Here is a 17,387-nt window from a genome sequence, read left to right as displayed (position 1 = left end):
ATATATTTCTCCATGTCTTCAAAAACAGCCTCAGCTAAGGATAGCGTATCTCCATTGAATGAATGCCTGGAGGAAAAACAAATTGAAACTGAATCCAGACAATCCTTGTTTTCCATCAAGGGTCCTAATCTGTTGGAAATTACAACCTTCTTTATGCCTCCTCTAGAAATTTGTTAAACTATGATTCTGTTTGCTTATTTTTTGTATGAATGTTGTGGTATGCAGCTTCATTTGCTCTATGTTTCCTGAGAGGTTGTGGAAGGGACTGCAGACCACATGATCTGATCTGAGACTGCTAAAATATTATTTTAGTGTTTATTAAAAAACCTGAAACAGCGAGTCCACGAAAAGCGAACCACAAAGTGGTGGAGGCTCCTTTTTTGGAGGCTTTTAGGCAGAGATTGGATGGCCATCTGTCGGGGGTGCTTTGAATGAGATTTTCCTGCTTCTTGCAGGGGGTTGGACTGGATGGCCCATGAGGTCTCTTCCAACTCTACGATTCTATGATTCTATGATTCTAGCAAGGGAACACTGTATACCACTTGAGAAGATTCTACTCAAAAATGTTTTTGGCTCTTTTCTGAAAGATCAAACTTTTCAAAAAAGGCTATGATCTCCAAATAGTTTAAATGCAACCAGATTGGTTACAGGAACATCTAGGAGTGAACATATTACACCTATCCTAAAGTCACTCCACTGGCTGCCAATTGGTTTCTGGGCAAAGTACAAAGTGTTGGTTTTGACCTTTAAAGCCCTATATGGTTTGGGTCTGGGTTACATATAGGATTGCCTTCTCCCGTACAATCCGCCCCACACACTGAGGTCCTTGGTGGGGGTTACTCCAACCAGCCAGGACTCGATTAATGACTGTCACCCAGAGGACTTTTTTATCGGCCACCCCAAGACTGTGGAACGATCTGCCAGAAGAGGTCCGACATCAAAATGAGCTGTCAGAATTTTAAAACCATCTAAAGACTTATTTCTTCCAGCAGGTCTACCCAGATAGTTTTAATGACAAATTTTAAACTTGCATCTTATGTTTAATCTCTGTTTTAAGTATTTTAATATGTATCATGTGGAAATATGTTTTAATATGTTTGTTTTAAAGAATATTTTTAGGTAAATGTGTGTTTTACAATGTTGTAACCCACCTTGAGCCATGAGGAGAGACAGGCAATAAATAAATTATTATTCTTATTCTTATTCTTATTATTATTATTCAGCCATGGAAACCCACCTTGGCCCAATCACACATTCTCCCAACCTCAAAGCAAGGCAAAGGCAAATCCTCTCTAAATCTCACCAAGAAAACCCATAAGGGGTTGCCATAAGTTGGAAATGACTTGAGGGCAAACAACAACAACAACTTTTCCCCATTCCTTGAGACACAGTAAATATAGATGGTGGGTTGAGGTCCATACCCCACATGCAGGAAGAAAGCAATGGATCTAACCAGAACATTTTTTTTACTCACCCTATCCAACTGTGCAGGGATGTATGTGTCACTTGTCAAATTATGATAAAGCCATGAATTTCAAATAGTTTTCTTACAAGAAATACTCTAAAGTGATTTGCGATCGCCTTCCTCTGAAATATCAAGCAGCATGTAGCATGTGTTTGTGGTGTCCCCCCAAGTACTAGCTAGGCCTGACCCTGCTTAGCTTCCAAGATCAGACAGGATCTGGTGACTGCAGGGACAGGGAAGTTCTCATCTTTCCTCTGCAATCTCCCCGCATTGTCCCATTGACCCTGGGAAGAGTGCCAATCAGTTGGGTGAGGGGATGTGTTCACTCTTCCTGGAGAAGAACAACTGAGCAGCAGGCTTGGGCACCGAACACAGTGAGTTGCAGCCAAGACCTCTAAAGGGCATATGGAGGCCATGGCTGCCTGCTTGTGCCCTACCCATGAAACTGCTCCCCTGCCAAGTTCAAGCCATGGAAGAGAGACCAGAGAGATGACCTCTTTCATGCCTTCTACTAAGTAGATTCTGGTTCACAAGCGTTTATGGCACAATAGATCTGTACATTAATCAGGTATCAAAAGGCTATTCATTGCTATTCGTACTAATACAGCTATTCCCTTTCTACGAACATAGGTCAGTTTTAAAACTTCGCAGTAAAAAGTCATATTCCTAAGATTGCTTTCCTTCAGGGTGAAAGCATACTCTAATGCCAATAAAAATGGATGCAGAATTTCAGCTTAAGTCTGCTTTTTAAAATGTTAAACAACATGTCATACAAGACATTTTGTTTCTATCGCTTTGACCAGAGAGTGCCTCGGCAGTACACATTGGGGTTTTTTCTCTTTTCCCTAGCTATATTTCAATATTTTGATAACTGCTAGGCTTACAACAAGCCGGAGGATATATTTAATGTGTCATAAGCAAACTGAAGGTACAAGTTGTAATGTATTTGAAAACACACAGTTTTAAAAACTTGGCATTATATTAAATGTCCTTTGATCAGTAGCTGGCCACTTGGGAGTGCCTCTGGGGTTGCTAACCAGAAGCGACTAGCCAGAAGATGCACATAAGATGTAGGATACAAATCAAAGAAACTTGCTGCAAAGGATGTTTTCTGAATCTGGCAAGAGAAAGAATGAAACAAGTAACTTGGAAATGCATTATGTTGCCATCAGGGTTGCCATCCGTAGGCTTAAATATATGGTGAATATATGAGCTAAACAAAAACATGGGTAGCATGAATAATATGCAGACTATCTATAATTCCACTGGTGTTTTATTGTACAAAAATGAAAATTACATTACCCAGAATCCCAATATTTAAAAAAGAAAAAATAAACAAACAGCTGTGACCTCTCTTGACTGCAGAAGAAATAATTTTCCAGCCCACAAAAAAAATCCAAAGTAAATAACTCCCTATCAGATATCAAGATTTATATGAGTGTAACACTTAACAAGTTTTAATGTCTGTGTGTATCTACATCAGGCTTTTTCTCAATTTCAGATTACCAATTGAATAGGAGTATACAGGAGGATAAACTACAATTCCTTCTCAACCATCTCTTCCCAATTTGCTGGGTGGGTTGGACTACAACTTCCATCATTCCTAGTAAGCATGGCTTCTGGAGCACACTCAGTTTATGGAAACCTATCCTACAGCTATATCTAGGATCTGTCAGAATGTGAAGTCATGGTGCTGTAATCCAGCAAAAGCCTGCACAGAGAACTGCAATCTTCCTGCACCATTTCCTCAATATGAAGCGCATCACATTCACCAGCATTCAGACAACATGCAAAATATAGGAATATGAGATCCTCAAAAGCCTGCATTACAAAAACGAAAATATACAAGAGCTATTGTAACACTTTGGATTCATGATCTACTGATAAAAGGATGCAGCCCCTCCCGAAAAATGGCCATGGAAAGTAATGAAGCTAAGGAATCGGAAACCTGAAATAAGGAACAGGACCCTGTTTGCAGATGGGAAGCTTAAATAAAGAGGTTTCTACAAAAAAAAGTCATACAAGAAATGCCTTTTTCCATTCCAATGTGAAAAAGGCAAGGGCTTAGAACAGCATCAAAGAGAATGGCAGAATGGAGCTGTGAAGGTACCTGATTTCACGCGGCAGGGCTGGGCATCCAGGGTCCTCCCAGGTGAACTGAAGAATGTTGAATGGAAGGGGAAAATAATCAGAATTTCAGGGCTTCAAAAACATGTCACCCAACTTTTCAGCTGTAATATTACCAGGGTTGTTCTTTCTTCTCCTTGCCAATTCTCAGACATTCCATTAAGGACTTGCTGCTTCTGCTACTTCAGTGACGAAGCAGTTAAACTCATCTTCTTCCTTTTTTAAGAGCAGCGGGTGGGGAAAAGAAAAGTGGAGAAGCAAGCAAGCGATGAAGGAGCCGGCCGGCCGCAGAAGCAGACACTGTAGCACTTTGTTTTCATGAGATCAAATCCCAGCCATTGCCAACAAAAACAGGACCAAGAGAGAGCAATGGGGGCTTGCACTCTCGGAGCGGAACAGCCTGGATGTCTGTGTGCTGAAAAGGATGTGAGGGTGGACTTTCAAGAGAGAGGGCCAGCTCCACGGGCTTCTCTACCAATGGAAAGCTCAGGACTCCTGGCCACAGAAGCCACACGTGCTAGGAGAGACTCCAGGCCGAGTATATATAGATAATGAAAAAGGAACAGGAAAGCACAGGAATCCGGCTGCTTGCCTGAGAGCTTCCCTGGCACTGTCTAGAAATGCAGCCACCTCAGCACTTTCTAGGCGTCACTTTTGGTCTCACTGTCTGCTTTCATGTTTTAGTCTTCCTTTAGAGGACTGCCTCAAACATCCAACAAACTACCCTACATACTCATTTATAAGTCTAGAAATCTAAGTCAAAACATCAACCCAAAAAAACTATCAGTGTATAAACGGGTCAGTGTAAAAACAACCCCCTCTCTGAGTAAAGTGGCAAAGGGTAAGAACTTTGTCCATCCTGGGAGAACATAAAATAAGCACAGTACCCCTCTACTTCTTTCTGCTATGTGCCACTTCTAAGACTTCATCAGATGGGCAGGAGAGAAGCAGGGAAAAGTGTTGGGAAGAGTGGGGGAAACATCATGTTCTCTCCCAGCAGGGTTCATCTTTGGGGATGGCCAGCCATCCCATGACATTTCTCTGTCTTCATTTCACTTTCCCCAAGTCCTGAGATAGGAGTCTAATCTCCCTTATAGCAAGCTGGCAGGACGGAGTACCACAGGGGACCACCGAACAGAAGTGGCCATGCATCATGTGATGGCCTCCATGGAACTCTGCTTCATCAGCATGTAAAAATGAAGAAAACATGGGGAAAATATCCATGTGATGAGGTCCCTTGTCTTTTTTAATGCCTGGGCAGGGAAATGGTGGTGATGGTCAGGGGCTGCTGCCCCTAAGGTGATAGTGGCATTTCCCCCTTGACTTATCTACCAGTCATATAAAAATCCTTAATTCTGGCCCCAAACCTACCCTCAACTTATACATGAGGTTGACTTATACATGATTGTATACAGTAGGTGGAAATGGGAGCATAGAATCTTGTGCTATTATGTTCCCTAAAGTTGACTCCAACTTGACAGCAAACATGTCACCAGGTTGTCTTGCCCAGATTTCCTCAAAGGAGGTTTACCACTGAATTCCTAAGAGAGTGGGATTTATCCCAGGGCCAACCAGTTGATTTCCATAGATGATTTAGGTCTCCAAAAATCCTAGTCCAGCACAATGCAACAGTAGGTTTCCCTTCACCTAAACACCAGCACTCCAAAAGTGGTTTCTTAAATCTTTGGTCACACCATTTCCATCCCAATATCTAATTATTAGAAAGTTGGTGATTTATTCACATGTTTTTAAAGAGCTATTATTTGATTGTTAGGATGGTTTTGTTCAGAGTACATTTTGAAGCTTAGAGTTTGATGTTTTTATGAAGCCAGAACAGCCTCAACTTAGGACTGCATCACATGAGAGAAATTCAGCGTCCTAGGATGCTTCAGTCTCAGTTGACCCACTGAGTCCCTCGCTGCTTATCACACGATATAGCCTCACTTCCGGTGGGGCTCTGTGGTTCAACCGAGGCAGAAGTGTCCTAGGACGCTGCACCACCAATACGGGAGCCTCCTGTGTTTCATTTGGAGCAACAGGGCTACTGCGGGGGGAAGCTGCATGGTGATGCTTCCCCACGCATAATGGAGAAGTGTCAGCAGGCAGCGAAGTGGAGCACGGGATTACCCCACTGCCCCCTGATTCACCACGGAGGCTGGTGAGGTCCTTGAGCTGTAAGAAAATATTATCTTTAGATACCCATGCACATACTCAACCTAACATCTTTGCCAGTATCTTCTCTGCTTTAACTTTGTTGTCTCCCCAAATATTATTTTATATGCATTCCATCTTTCTCCCAAATAGGGCTTGTCTACACTACCCAGAAAACCTGGACCCACTGTGAATCCACTGCTGTCTGTCTCCAGGCAAGCCTAAGAATAATCAGAGTTTTGTTAGAAATTCTAGAACAGTGGTTCCCAACCTTTGGGCCTCCAGATGTTTTGGACTTTAGCTTTCATACTTCCTAACAGCTGGTAAGATGGCTGGCATTTCTGCAAATTGAAGTCCAAAACACCTGGAGGCCCAAAGGTTGGGAACCACTGCTCAAGAGTATCCTGGGGCTTTGTGGGGACAGCTGGACTGAATCTATTTCAGCCTGACCCCTCATCAACTTGTCTGTAGGGGAAGAGGACAGTTCATCTGTGTCACCATCGCCACTCAAGGCATCTGCTGATGATATCAGAATGGATCACCTGCATGACCAGCATGGAGGAGATGATCTCCAGGGAAGCAATTGTAATGTCACAGTGGGGCCAATGGAGCCTTGGTCTGTTTGGACACCCACCCCAGATTCATCATGTTAGTACTGAATTTGGAGTTTCTTCAGGCCAAATATACAATGGAGTAATCTTGGTCTAGATGCAGCCTGGGACATATAATGGTTCATACATGAATCAAAACAAGGGCTATGAATTAAAAATAAGTAATAACTTTAATGTAATTGAAAGGTTAACTGTAATAAAAAGTATTTTAAATTTTAAAGTAATAACTTTCTAAACAATTAAGTTAGCTATCCTATTAAATCATCAATACTTTTAAAATATATGTAATCACTTAAAGCCATGACAATAAAAGGACAATAACAACACCTCATTAAAGAGCTGCACTTGAGACACTAAATTAGTCACCTCTTCAGATAAATTGGTCCTTACTTTTCAGTGAAAGAAGGGCGGCTGGGGCTGCTGAGTCTAATAGCAGAGAATTCCACAGCCTCGGAAGAGTTTCCATTGAAGTCTCCCTCCCCTGACCTCACGAACTGAGTCTCTGAAGGTGAGGAAGCAAGAGAAACCCTCTCTCCTGCATAGATCTTAAAATTTAGGAAAGTTCATATGTTAAAGTTTAACAGGCTCAGTGTTTATGTTTAAACAGAACCTTGGAGTAGGAACCTTTTTTTAAATGTACAATCCTACAAAGCAAAAAAATTGCTTAAGTTTTTTTTTAGTATTTTTCAAGCACTAGTTGCAACAATCATTCTAATCTTTTGGAAAGCATGTCCATCGAATTCTGATGGGATAGTTGCTGACTTAGCAATTTCATAAATGGAGACTAACTTCAAGAAATGGCATATCAGTCACTTCTGAATGGAGGGATGGGAAGATGAGCATGGTACAACAGTGGCAATCATTTATCAGCAAAATAACTGCAACCTTATCTCATTTTCTTTGCATCTGTGCAATTTTGTCTCACTTTCACAAAGAAGAGAAACATCACGACACGGACAGAGGACAAAAGGAGAACAAACAAAAATGTAATGCTCATTGAATAATGGTACAATATTGGACGTTCTGCTAAATATTCTTGCTTTTTAAAGTTAGCCTCTTTTCTCCTTTCACAATAATGCCTCGTATACACACATCATGAGTGGAACTGTTATGTGAAAGAGACACAGCAGTCTATGATGATTCAACAAATATAATTGTTTCATACCACTATAAACTGCTGACTCCATCCTAAGAAATCTTGGGATTTGTAAACTGATACAAGAGATAAAGATACCCTAAGAAAAAAGGATAATCCTTCTTAGTTCCAGAACACAGTCAGTCACTGAAGGCATCCTGGAAATGGACATTTATGACAGCACACTAGAACTCTCTAATAGAAATCTCTAAGTACCTCATCAAACTACAGGAGACCCGGGTGGTGTTAAACCCTTGTGCAAGCAGGACTGATGATTTGAAGGTTGGTTACTGACCTGAAGGTTCCTGATTCGAATCCAACAAGGGGAGAGCACGGATGAGCTCCCTCTATCAGCTCCAGCTCCACGCAGGGGCATGAGAGAAGCCTCCCCCAAGAATAGTAAAAACATCAAAAACATCTGGGTGTCTCCTGGGCAACATCCTTGCAGACGGCCAATTATCTCACACTAGAAGCGACTTGCAGTTTTTTAAGTCGCTCTGGACATGGAAAAAAAATCAAACAGCAAATTCCAAAACAGATAAACTTCAGTGAATTTGGTTAACCAGTTAAAATTAATGAGTAAACCAGGCTTTTTTAAAAAATGAAAAATTTTGAGGGGGGTGAACCCCCTCCCCCCCCGCCCCCTTGGCTACAGCCCTGGTTGTGCATATTCCGGGCTGTATAGCCATGTTCCAGAAGCATTCTCTCCTGATGTTTCACCCACATCTATGGCAGACATCCTCACAACCTCTGAGGATGGCTACCATAGATGTGGGTGAAACACCAGGAAAGAATGCTTCTGGAACATGGCTATACAGCTGGGAATATGCACAACAACCCAGTGATTCCGGCCATGAAAGCCTTCAACAATACAAGTTTTGTTTCAATTTCAGGTGCAGATTTATTTGCTCTGCCCAGAAGAAGTGGCAACTCTGAACAGAACAGAAGGAGAAAGACTTGCATGAGACACAAGACAATCAGCTGCAAGGAAAAGGAAACCTAATGCTTCAAGCAGACCAGATACAACTTAATTGTGTACATTTATATTCAGAAGACCCACGGTTTAATAGGATTTGATCGCTAGGAAGCATAAAAACTTAAACATAACTCACAATTTGAAATGCATAGCATGGGACGATAGGGAAAGTTTCTTTTGTGCTTTGTGCCGGAATGGCATCCCACATGGGGCCTAGATTTCTAAATAAAGAATTGGCAAGAACAAGAATTTTTACACACAGAAGTTATTCTTACTGCTGGAGGAAAGGCAAATCAACAAAACAAAAACAAAATAAAAAATAAGGAGAAAAGTCAATTGCTTCTCAGTTTCTAGGAATAGAGGATGATCTTTTAAATGATTTTGCTTCCAACAAATGACTTGTTTTCACTTGACTAATTAGGATGGACTATTGTTGTCTGATATCAATTAGATGCAAAGAAATTTGCTTCAGGGCCACATTCTGTTACCCTTTCAGTCATCTAGAATGGTTACAGCCTTTCATCACATTACGCATCTTTCATTTGTCCTTTGATCTATTTCCACGCACAACCAAACTGCCAGTAATAGACTTTAAAGAGTATAAAGAATTGGATCTAGGACAGAAGAAACATCTTTCCCCATTCCAGTTTTTCTGCTCATTATGATCACAAATAGAGACTCTCCCTTCTGTCCAACCAATATCTGAAACCTGTATACTTCTGTATCTCCAACTCCGGCCTGTCTGCCTATTGCTAACTCCCTCTTAGATGGCCCTCCATCTATTTTTGTTGTTTATTCGTTCAGTCGCTTCCAACTCTTTGTGACCTCATGGACCAGCCCACGCCAGAGCTTCCTGTCCTCACCACCCCCAGCTCCTTCAAGGTCAAGTCAGTCACTTCAAGGATACCATCCATCTATCCTTCCCTTGGTCGGTCCCTCTTCTTTTTTCCTTCTTTTTTCCCTCCATTTTCCCCAGCATCATTATCCATTTATTACATAATAAAAGTGAACATGTGTATGTATGTGACAAGCTTGCTCTTCCACAAATAGATATAGGTCCCACTACTCAGGGGACACCAATGACCCTCCCTCCAATGACATTGCAGGTTATAGCGAGCGCTGTGAACATGACCAAGAGCCCTGCCAATGTCATCCACAAACACCATATTGCCCACCACCCAAGTGAAGGCTTTCATACGGGGACAATTTCATCCTAGATTTTCTGTTTTCCTTCCACCACAGACATTCCAATATTTCTTACTCTCTCAAATGGTGTGGAATTTGCATGACCCCGCCCACTGCCTCTCCCATAACCCTTCCTATTATTTTCTATGGCACACAGCAAACAGAGGAATTGATCAGCAACTGAACGTACTAGAGAGATTTGGGGAGAATTCACTGTGATTTATAGGAGTTATAGGTACTGGGATGTATAGTTCACTTGCAATCTAAAAGCACTCTGAACTCCACCAACGATGGACCTGGAACTAACACAGAACCCACATAGCCAAGAAAAAATACTGGAGATCTTTGGAGGGATTTATGGGAGTTGTACTTCACCTCACACTATGAACCCAAACAATGATGGATCTGGACCAAACTTCACATGCATACCTGGTTTGAATACTGGTGGGTTTTGAGAGTAATTGACCTGAACATTTTGGAGTTGTAGGTACTGGCATTTATAGTTCACCTGCAATCAATGAACACTCTGAACTCCACCAACAACTGACCTGGACCAAACTTGACACAGAGCCCCCATGACTAGCAAAAAATACTGGAGGTCTTTGGGGGAAATTCACCTTGATTTGGGGGAGTTGTGATTCTTTGTACATCCAAAGAGCACGGTGAACCCAAACACTGATGTATCTGGACCAAACGTGTCACGCATACCTGATATGCCGAAATTAGATTATTGGAAGGGTTTGGGTTGACCTTCCTTTCTGGGAGTTGTAGTTCACCCACAACCAGGGAAACTGTGACCTCCACTGATGATGGACTTGGACCAAACTTAGCACACAGAACCCCCATGACTAACTCAACCTACTGGAGGAGCTGGAGGAGACTGATTCACCATTGTGGGAGGGGTAGTTTACCCTACAACCGGAGAACACAGTGAACCCCACCAATGATGCATCCAGAGTAAACTTGCTCAACGTAACAAACGTTAATTACTGATGGAGTTATTCGGGGTTAACCTGGCATGATGTCAGTTATAATTAATCCACAACCTTATACATTTTGTACAATTTAAAAATTGACTTTTTCAAATAACCTGAACAAAGCTGAGTACCCAAGCTAGTCATAAGATAAGATCTTTATTTTCAGCAAGACATTTTGTTGCATGAGCTGGAACAGCAAAGAAATGGTCTTCCTCCCCAGCCCCAAAATAATAAACACGCTCAAAACTGACCAGGTTATATATATATATATATCTGAAGCAGAAAATTCCTGATGCTTCTCTCTCTGACAGTAAGAATAGAAGAACAATTTTAAAATAAATGAAATTATAATCAGATAGTTATCAAAAACACGCAATATAATGTGCCAAAAGCATAGCTGGCTTTGAATGAAGAATAATGGGATGGAGACCCTGTGGTCCGCCAGAACTTTTGGCCTATTCTCATCCACCTCTTCCACTATAATCAGTAGTAAGAACTTGTAGGAAACGTAAGTAATCCAAAATAACTGGAAGACCTAAATTTCCCCACTTCTAGCTATAAGAAATTGTTCAGACCCTCTTGGTGCTGGGTTTCAAGCTATTTCATGGGGAAATCCTGTTTAGTGATTTCTGGTCATCTGCTTTAGTAGATTTGTCTTTTTTTAAAGTTCCGCAATTCGTCTATTTTTTATTTTTGAATTATTACTGTTGTATTATTTGTTTTATAGACTGTTAGCTATCATAAACATTTCACGGAAAACTATGTTTTCAATACAGAACACACTTTTCCATCCTGGTGCCCTCCATGGATCATGCTGATTAGGAACGATAAGACTGCAATCGAACCCATTTGGGGAAAATGAAACTGGGAAAACTTATGAATATTTCAATATTTGTTTTTCTGCTCTCCACCCATTCTATTTTCATCTGTCTGAAGAGGATGGTATCCTGATGAATTTCAACTATGAATATTGTCGTTAACTAATAATTTAGAATGGAGTAGTTAATGGGCTATATTTGTTTATTGCACTTACATACCGCTTTTCTCATCCGAGGGGACTCAAAGTGGTTCCCAACATAATCAATGTCAAAAATTCAATGCCTTACATGTATAAAACATCACACATCAAACAAAAATAACAATAGATTACAATCATTAAAATTATAAAACTAAAAACAGCAATCATATACACTACATAAAACATTTAGGCCTTGCAATGATCCCAAGGTAATCTTTAACTACTTCCACATGTTTCTGTTATTCACTGAATGCCTTCTTAAATAACCCAGTCTTAAGTTGCTTCCTAAAAGCTAGGAGGGAGTGGGCCGATCTGATTTACCTGGGGAGGAAGGGGGGGCCACTACCGAGAAGGCCCTGTCTCTCATCCCCACCAATCGCATCAACGAAGGTGGTGGGACCGAGAGCAGGGCATCCCCAATAGATCTTAGTTTTCTAGCTGGCTCATGGGAGAGATGCATTCAGACAGGTAAGACCTGTATATAATACCATAATCTCTTTGTGCTATCACCTTTTATTTCACCTTGCTTTCAGCCTGTTCTATAAGCTGTTTTTTCTTGTTGACTTTAGTACAAGTTATACTTTGGCAATTTTTTAGCAAGTCATCTTAACTATTATATGAGAAGATATATACAGAACAAGGAAAGCAAATGTATTTTAAAAGAATATCCAATTTCCTTGCTTATGTGATTGTCTTTTTAATACATTTTGGATCACTATGGTTTCCTAAATACTAAAGGCATCAGATTCTGTCTGATCTTGGCTGCAAACGCAAGGTCATAATACTTGGATGAGATATTGCCAATGGTATGATACACAGTGGCCTGTATTTCTGAGGAAGGAATTGGCAAAATTGCATCTTAGTATTCCTTGCCTAAGAAAATCCTATGAAATTAGTGGGGCCACCATAAATAGACAGGCTACTGTAAAGCATATACACACATACATTCTAAGACATGGCAAGCATAGCCACACTGTAAAAACACTTGGCAAAAAGAAGAAAAATAATAGTTAACAGGGAAAGCATTACAGAAGCTGGTAAATCAGAGTGGGCAAAAATATAGTCATTCCTATGTAAGGCTATTTCAAAATCCCAGGTTCTAATGCCTAGAGGTTAGGTGAAGGTTTTTCCCTGTCATTAAGTCTAGTCGTGTCTGACTCTGGAGGTTGGTGCTCATCTCCATTTCTGAGCCAAAGACCCGACGTTGTTCGTAAATGCCTCCAAGGTTATGTGGCCGGCATGACTACATGGAGTGCTGCATGGAGCGTCTAATGCCTATAGTTACTACAAATTTGAAAAAAGAAGGAAATATAGATATTCATCGTCAATTCCTTGTAGTTCCCATTCTGCATTTTATGGACTCAGAATAGAACTGAACTGTCACTGTAATCAAAGAGTGCATCTAAACTGGAGTTTGTAGTTTTACAAGATTTTTAGCCTTTTCTGCCTAAGAGTGCTGCTGTCACACCAAACTAAAAAATCCCATGATTCCACAACAATGAGCCACGGCAGTCAAACTGCATTAATTCTACAATGTAGATGCACTGTAAGATGCAATATATAGAGAGAATTAAGTTTACACCCACAGTCTAAGTTGCCATGAACACTTAGCACAATGGCAGGACTGGCCACTAGCAGGAATCTTATCACATCCCCATCTTCTGAAATCTTCCTATAGTTCATACATTTCAGCTGGGAAAGCATTTGGCCACACGCCAGCCATGCACAGAGAACATATTTCATTTAAATATTAGATTAGATTTCTTCCAACAACATTGTCAGGTTTTACTGCAGCTGCCAAAAAGAAGCCAAATATTTATAGGATAGAATCAGTCTGAAGGGAAAGTAGTGAAAAGGGATTCAGCACAATAAACATCAGGAGGAGTGGGGAAAGTGGAATGTAAACGGGATCCAGACAGTGTCCGAAAATGGTAAAGCTTGAAGTCTCGAAGTTTTGTTAACACAATGCTCATGTTATGGGTGTTAGATAAGAGCCAGACTTCATTTACCCATCACTAGCTGGAGTTAGGAATTACATTCCACTTTGGCACGGACAAATTGTTATCGAACACAACTATCCTCACCCTTAATAAAAAAGAAGGACATAGTTCTGACACTGAGGGAAATCATACAAGTTTCCCAGGATGGACTACGCTGGCATCCGTCCTTAAGACCAGCAGCAAATCCCCTGACTCCATAAAGCTCAACTCCACACACACACATGCACACATCCCAGCTCAGCTGTTCAGCCTGAGCCAGTCTCCATCAGCAATCATCCAGAGCTCTGCTGGATATCACCATATCACTCACTCTCAGTATCCACGGGTCCTTGGAAAATGTCGATGTTTTCAGCATCAAAATGACCGGGAATCCTTGCTGGTCATATGTAAGAATGTCCAAAGCACTGCAACATTTTCTCTGTTATAGCAAAACCAAGTCAATTCCTAATTAAGCCCAGACTCCAGAGTGTAGCTTTTAAATAAATATTTGCTGTCTACCTTCTGGGAATACCATGGCTTTGGTTTTGCCAGGCTTGCCTCAATCTGAGTTTGGTGTTACTGACTATTAGGATAAACAAAATACAAATATGTGTAACACATGGAACTATCAAACTCCCAATATAAAACTCCCATATAAACTATAATAGAAGACAGAGAAAGAGAGGAAGAAAGGTATCTATGGCACTACTTCCAACATTTCATTTCGGGTAAATATTAAGTGTTAGAAAAATGTCATTCATTAAACACTGGAAATACAATAGATTTGGAAAAAATGCCTAATGGCACCATTTTATAAATACATATATTTATACAGAAGTAAGTCCCATTGATTGTTCCCTGCTTAGTAGGCACAGGTTTGCAATTCAGAATATCGGCAATAGGAAAAAGTTAGATCTTCGCACAATCTCAGCAAGAATGTTTAACTTCTTAAAGTAGCATAATTAAAGGTTAAACAAGAGTAATAAAATCTGGGAGTGGGGGAGGGAATAAAGCTCTTGTCATTGCTACCAGATTCCTTTTAGTTTGTCTCTATGCCAGCTTTTGAAATAAGGTCTGTTGCCAGGCTGTTTCCAAGCAACAGAGATTTCTTCTCACAGATTTTTGCTGTTATTGTCGCTGCCACAAAGCTATTTGCCAAGCCAAAGCACTAATGAAGAAAGGTAGGAAACGGCTCAGTATTAACTTTTCTGTTGAAAGAAGTTTGTAGAGGAGTTTGTCCTGAGAGAAGGCATAGAAGGGACACATGCATTTGTATTCCGGAAAACATGTTTAAGGAAACTACGAGGTGTATTGCAATAGCCCATAACTCATGACAATCCTGAAAGTTTGTTTAAGATTTTGCTTTAATGGTGGCTTGAAAAACTAATGTGGAAAATAGGAGAGGATCAGGAAAGACGTCTTTCAGAGATATTTCTCCATCAAACACTGAATGTTGTGATAAAGATGTAAGGTTACAATTTTAGCGTTGTTGACCGCAATGAGTTGACACCTCTCAATTGCAAATATCAGTGAGATAGCAGACAAAAAAACAATTTTAAAATCAAGACTTCTTTCTCTTCCCCCAAGTTACTTCTTATATCATCCTGTCTGATTAAGAAATCTGCAATATGGGTCCAAATTGATGTAGCTGGACTTCAAATACAGAAAGTGTAGGAATCAAAGTTGATGAAGCAGATGACCCAGACCTTTTTTTGACCAGGGACCACATGATCAGGGATCACTCTCCAACATTAGTACCAAATGGGTTACAAAACAGTTTTTGGTCAACTTTAGATTCGGTTTTGTGGGAGACTTCTCTCATGTCCCTGCATGGGGAGCTGGAGCTGATAAAGGGAGCTCACCCACTCTCCCCGGATTCAAACCTCTGAATGTTATTACTATTTGATATATACATTTGTATTTTGTATTAGGCAACCACCTAAAACCTAAGAAATTTTGAATTATGGATAGTTTAGCATCAACTAATAAGATTGGGATGGATCACACAAAAATGGATTGGTCATACAGAATTATGTGGGATGTAATGCAAATAGAGAGAAAGCATGATAAAGATATAATGATCTAACAGTAAATGTTTGTCTATAGAATATTAATCTACTAATTTGTAGAATTTTCTTTTTTAAGATAATAACCACTAGTTAGAGAAAAGATTCAAATAGCCTGCCAAGAATAATACCAGTAGTTCTTTCTTTGCGACATGTCAGACATCTGTAAAGGTGCAACTAACTAATAATAGATCCAAGTAGAAACTTCACATAAAGTTTCACTGGACTAGTCAGTAGGTTTCTTAGTAGAAGATGGATTATGTGTCAGACCCCAGGCAGCAGGGCACCAAGAACCATACACGGAGGCCAATCTCTATCTAATATCTTTATTAAGGAAATGTATAAAAGTAATAAAAACAAGTGAAGAATATAGTTCAGAAGCAGACCTTTCAAATGAGGTCAAATATAGTCCAAAAATGTATTCTCCAATAAATGATATTAGAGTTCAAAGTTTAAATCCAATACCGAAACACACACTATTGCCAAGCAATAGTGTGGGGAAATGCCAGAGTCTTAGGAATCCAAGGAAGCTTGACAACAAGGCTGGAATTAATCTTGGTTCTTTAACAAGGTCCGTGACTAGGTACAAGGCAAACAGTGATTCTTGGAATAAGATCTGTGGTTAAAAGCAAGGCAAGGCAGTACTTGAATTCTTGATCCGGGAAGCAAGGAACTGGGGTTACGAAGTCCACACACGATCTCACTCCTGAAGCTGCTCTGTTGACTCCGCAAAGATTCTCCCGCGTCAGGCACCTATATTGGGGTCTTGTTTTCCCGCCAACAACCTCTTTCCCTAGAGAACGGGAAGCGAAACCCAACTTTGTCCAGATGCAAGACTCCTTAGAATTTCCCAAGGGAAGCAGGTCTAATCAGCCTGTTGTTTGGCAGCAATCCATAAACTCCTGCGATTCTGTTCCCTCACTCCTCTGTCAGCACAATAGGACTCTCTCCTAGGGAACGGAGGCGAGGAATGTCCAAGGTCTGTTTTACTAAATTCTTGGGTACAAACATCAACATCCGGCAGGTGAAAAGACTCTGGCTCTTGTTGAACCGGCGAAAACCCCATGTTTTCATCTTCATCTGCCTCGATGGCACTAGGAACAGGACTACAAGGCCCATGAGGCATCACATTATGTGTGCTCCAGCCTGTTCATAGAGACTGCATGAGAGTAAAATATGGTAGATGCATTCTACTTCCTGTTTGTTACATGAGCGAAGTCTTTCTTTATATGGGATACCCACGAATCTCCCATGCAGCAGTTCAAACGAGAGCACATTACATCTTGTTTTGGAAAATAGACAGCGGTATTTGGCCACAGTCAACTTCTTTAAGTAGTTTGCTGTGTGGAAAGACCCAACACAGTATATGGACAGAGCACTTGGGGAGCAAAATACATATGAACGAGAACATATCTCACAAAAGGCAATGTCCCACAGTCTCTGTTAATTGATCTGAGAGCTATATCAAAGTCCAGATGAGTTAAAAGGGATGCCGAAAGGCTGATGGAGGAGGCTTTCTTTGAACCAATCTTACACCAGTTCCTTAAGTACTCATCGTGAGCTAAATGAGGAAATCAGACCAGGTCCTAGACTGAAAATTCTGGTATTGAGCCAGAAGTCCCCCCACCAGGCTCTTATTGACAAGGGTATTTCCCTGGATTCAAGCAGCAAAACACAGGATGAATTCAACACTGGAG

General features: G+C 40.7%; 1 protein-coding gene across 3 annotated transcripts in view; it reads right to left on the bottom strand.

Moving 5' to 3' along the window:
* The window catches only part of pald1 (phosphatase domain containing paladin 1), a 182,696-nt gene that overhangs the window by 154,501 nt on the left and 10,808 nt on the right, over window positions 1–17,387 (bottom strand). The window contains exon 1 of one of the 3 annotated variants that reach the window (XM_062976220.1): window positions 3,576–4,021. The exons of the other annotated variants lie outside the window; for them this stretch is intronic. The gene's annotated coding sequence lies outside the window, so the exon portion shown is untranslated. Of the gene's footprint in view, window positions 1–3,575; window positions 4,022–17,387 lie in introns of those variants that run through there. 3 annotated transcript variants of the gene reach the window in all.

Source organism: Anolis carolinensis, chromosome 3 (assembly GCF_035594765.1).
Source record: "Anolis carolinensis isolate JA03-04 chromosome 3, rAnoCar3.1.pri, whole genome shotgun sequence".
Lineage (NCBI taxonomy): Eukaryota > Metazoa > Chordata > Lepidosauria > Squamata > Dactyloidae > Anolis > Anolis carolinensis.
The sequence above is the reverse complement of the archived record's forward strand: the minus strand, read 5'-3'. Positions and strand labels throughout refer to the sequence as shown.